This window comes from Camponotus vicinus, unplaced genomic scaffold (genome assembly GCF_025532165.1).
Source record: "Camponotus vicinus isolate PSW18456_S1 unplaced genomic scaffold, iyCamVici1.0 SCAF_2, whole genome shotgun sequence".
NCBI classification, from domain to species: Eukaryota; Metazoa; Arthropoda; class Insecta; order Hymenoptera; family Formicidae; genus Camponotus; species Camponotus vicinus.
Genome location: NW_028141956.1, coordinates 4,114,634 through 4,119,144, shown reverse-complemented (window position 1 = coordinate 4,119,144; position 4,511 = coordinate 4,114,634). Strand labels below are relative to the sequence as shown.

At 36.8% G+C, this 4,511-nt stretch overlaps 1 long non-coding RNA gene across 2 annotated transcripts; it reads right to left on the bottom strand.

Moving 5' to 3' along the window:
• Positions 1–545: 545 nt before the first annotated feature.
• LOC145966668 (uncharacterized) lies at positions 546–4,286 on the bottom strand. 2 transcript variants are annotated; one of them, XR_014437123.1, is made up of 5 exons: positions 4,105–4,286; positions 3,505–3,934; positions 1,731–2,293; positions 943–1,137; positions 546–610 (listed from the first exon to the last, which is right to left on the bottom strand). It is a non-coding gene; the product is annotated as an uncharacterized LOC145966668 (long non-coding RNA). The 2 variants fall into 2 exon arrangements; XR_014437124.1 differs by lacking the exons at positions 546–610; positions 943–1,137; positions 1,731–2,293 and adding an exon at positions 2,575–3,280.
• Between the last annotated feature and the right edge of the window lie 225 nt (positions 4,287–4,511).

Here is a 4,511-nt window from a genome sequence, read left to right as displayed (position 1 = left end):
AGACATTAATCATTAAAAAGTAAAATTGCGCGATGTATAATTTTCTCGAGATCCACTCATTATAGAACATTCCTGCGTGAACGAATGCAAAAATGCGTGCGTGTGCGTCGGTCCACATCCGACTGTAATTATTCTTATGCACGCGAACGAAGAATTGCGTGCAAATTTGTTGTGTGAACAGAGCCCCGCGTCCGCGAAAATACACATTACCGCAGAAAAAATCTCCTTAGATCTCTTCGCCGACCGATAACGAACCGAATCGTTTTACTTTTACGCTTACAATCGCGCTCTAACGAACAACTGAAACTGCTCGTAAATTTCACGCTTCGCACATGAGCGAGAATTATTCATACGCTTTTCATAATTCATCCTGCACCGCGTAAAAACTGTAATTAACATTCGAATGGTCTCACTCGGCAATCGAACTGTCTAAGAAATTAGATATCGATCGCATAAATGTTTTTTACGTCTGTTTCGGCAGCTGGAGATGATAAAATTGAATTTATATATGTTAACAGAGAAGTTGATATATATTTTCAGTATGTGAATATTTTGTCACTTAAATACATTCTTCATGTTTAGTAAAATAATCCATAATGTACTTAAATTGCTGAAACAAAAACAAACGTTATTATTTTATTTTAAATTATATATAGAGAAAATTTATACCAAAATTATAGAGAAATATAATGAAAAGTTTCTAAATTATAAATAAAAATCGCTAACGTGTACACAGACAGATGATAAATAATAAATAAAAAATTAAATATATAATAATGATAAATATAAAACTCTTTTGTAAATGGGAAAGTAATAATCATAGATGGAATATTACACGTCACAATGCAAATGCAACTCGTATTTGTAAGAATGAAAATTTAATATAACAACCGTTGTCGCGCACGTGCGCATTTTCCGGAAATGTTGCATTATGCTCGCTACCTTTTTACAGCGTTTGCTCGTTTTGAGACAAATCGAGCGGTATGAAAGACACCTGGCCTCAGGATGGACACGTGATATTATATCGGCGAAGTCGCATGCCGCATGATGCATCATGAAGGCTGAAAAGATTCTGGAACCCGTTTCTTAAAGTTCCCTGCTTTTCGTCAAATATTCTCGCTCTCTCTAGCACGCGTTCTAAATATATTTTTCCCTCAGATTGAATTATCTTGAAAGTTACATCTCATTTCGTACAAATGAGATTGTAATGAAAAAAATTATTTTTATAGTGTTTTTAAAAAACTTTTAAGATTATTATGAATAAATATTAGCCAATCAAACACAATTTTCATATAATCTGATTAACAAAAGTAATTAAAGTTAATATAGAAGAAACAAGAAAATCAATGTAGAAATAAAAAAATTCAATATTTATTAAAGAAAATCTTCATACTATTTTATAAATATCATGATTATTTTCTAGGAAATCTTTAATATTCGCATTTTTTAGCCATAGACTAAAGCGATTAACTCCATTTTTTGAATTTTAAAAAATTTTAAAATTGATCAATCCAAGTGCTTTAGCACTAAAATTTCAAAAAATTCAAAAAATAGAGTTAATCGCTTTAGAATGGCCTGTGAATGGCTCATATATATGTATTTAGTTTATTTCTTTGATCAAGACGTTATTTCATTTTTTTTAAATTGCTGCATAAGTTTGTTTTCATTTTTAAAAAGAAAAATTGTCGCGATAAAGGTCGATATGAGAACTGCTCTAAATTGAACTTTACAAGTTGCGACGAAATTTAATCTCCATTAGTCCCGATGAATTCCGCGTCCGCCATCAGAGGACCCACTTGGTCGCTACGCTTTTATTTCTCGATCAGTCAGGATCGGGGCCTTCGAGTGGTATGGACCCCCCGCGGTTTTCTCCCATCGAAAATCCAGATCTGAACGACGAGGACAACGACGACGAGCGATTCGTTGTCAGCCACGTTCGCTCTTACGCTCGCGCCCGTGTGCGTAGAAGCGTTCGACTGGGACGCACGCGTGTGCGTGCGATCGGCAACGGTGATCAATCACCTTCAAACCACGGTCGTACAATGCGTGTCGCGCCACCAGAATCTGGTCGCCCGAGAAAGAGCTATTGTTACCACCCACGTTGTCTCTCGAGGCCTATGTCGACCGACGCTTCGAAAACCGAAGGTGAAGCCTTCAGGGTAATTCAGGATTGCAGTTTCGATAGATGATGCGATCTCTGAGATATCTTTGTGCGCGTAACATCTAACGATGATGCGTTCCAAGCGAATTCCTCGATTCCCGATTCGCGTGTGTGTGGTCGCGACACTCGACTCTTTTGAAATAAGAGAAAAAAGTATTAAATTATCTGTTATACAAAATTAATATATAAAATAAAAAAATATACAAAAAAATGTTAAAATATTATATACATATGTTAAATCTTTATTAAGATTTTAGAGATGTAAATTGCATTTATAACAAGATCGAAATGATGTAATTTTTTATTTATAGATAATCTTATTTATTTACTTATTGTTACAACTATTATAGAAAACGATATACTCTGATTGTGCAATGATCATCAATAAGTTATAAACTCAGATTGAAAGATTCCTGGTTTTTTTTAGTTTCTTAAAAATTTAATTACAATTTTTAGGTCCATAATATTGCTTCGATAATATTTATAAGTCTCTTAACTATGATTTTAAATCGGTCATAAAATCTGTATAAATAATATTACACTGTAATACGCCGACAATTATAAGATCACATTTATATTTTTGTAAAAATTAAAAAGGTTAACGTATATACAACATGTGAATGAGTACGAATGGGAGAAGGGCAAGTTTAATAGAGAGAAACCTTGAAAAAAGCGGAGATCAGGAAATCGTGGCGCGTACGAGGTACACGATAATCATAAATCGCCGTGGCCAATCCAAAAATCTAAAGTTTAGATAAGAGGGTATAAATATGTGGAAAACGTTCCCACGGGAGACCCTTACCGGATATCAGAAAAGAGGACCCTCGGCTATAGGGGAGGATCGGGAGACGGATTTTAAGGACTACGGCCACTCGCGCGAGTACTAAAAGAATGGACATCATAAAAACCAGGAACGAATGCGCCCTTAAATATTCCAGAATCAGCCACGATTTCCGCGAAGACCAGCAATATTGCTTTCCGCTCGTTACCGGTTAGAATTTTCGTTCTTATGTTGTACACGATCCGATCTATATTATGACAATTGTTTCGAGAAAAGTTCTCCAAATCTCCAAAAATATGTTCGGCATGCTTGAACAAGGCGGCCACTCTCAAACTATCCTAAAAGAAAGCCATTGAATAGAAACCTATATTTACATTACTATTAAAAATATCCGCAGAAATCGATATAGCCGAGAATGTAGATAAGATTTCGGGCATGTTTAGGGTGTAGTAGCACCATCCCCAACATCAAACGCTCACATTCTTACACATGAAAGATACAGTGTCGCGGTGGTGGTGGAAAAACGACGGCGCGTGCATTCTAAAAATGAATTATCGGAAACCTGGTCTCTGGTTTAGTCTGTATCTTGAACGTCGATCCTGCTAAGTATATCATTGTCTGCCATTTCGGTCGAAGCGTCGGCGACACGTGCCACTTGTCTGCAGCGTTATCAGCCGGAACGTGGTAGCCGTTCTGGTAAGTCAGCCAGCCAGCCAGAGCCACTCGACCGCGTCGAGACAGTTTTCGGCGGCGATCGCGCGCTCGTAATCGCGGCCCGAGCTCTTCATATATCGACTCTTTACGATCTTCTTTAAACAGCCGACAGGCCTTTAAACAGATTAGACGGCGACTTTTCCGCCGTTGCGCGAGAACGGACGTTATCGCTCGCGTCTGCCATGTTGCCTGCAAGATTTGTACTCGAGAAGCCAGGTTTTCCCGAAACTTTCGTGGTGTCAAGCGACGTTAGTCAGATTGTCTCTGAACGCCGTCTCCTTAAAATATGCACTTTTATTATTAAACTCTTTCCCTCTTAATAATAGTTGTAAATTAATCGTTTCCGTAATATCTGATCGCGGAAAAGAAATCCTGGCGTTTTAGTTTTAAATAATATATCTCGGAATATTCTTGGAATCTTTTTTTAGCTTTATGTTAAATAGCTAACCCTTTTTTTGTTAAGAATTAAATCCTATTATTTTATCGGAGTTTCAGTCAGTTTAGCAGAAAATAATCCATCGTTTCTTATGAAAATATCGAGGAAATTCTTTAGTCTACGATAGATGTCATTTTGCCTGCATTGCACGTGCTAATTTTTATTCTAAAGCTGTTACGAGAGGAACATATTGAGTAAAGTGACAGTCGAACGTGGCTGCATCGATCGGCTCAGGCATGCGTGAAGAAAAACTTGACGACTTCGCGCGATTTTCGCATAAAAGCTACGTAAAGATTCGAACACGCATGCGCTAAATCGACGCATCTTTCCACCACGAAAATATTATTACGTACGAAGTCGAAAAAGCGATCATGTATAAAATATTAATAATTAATTGAATTATTCATCGAGTACACTTA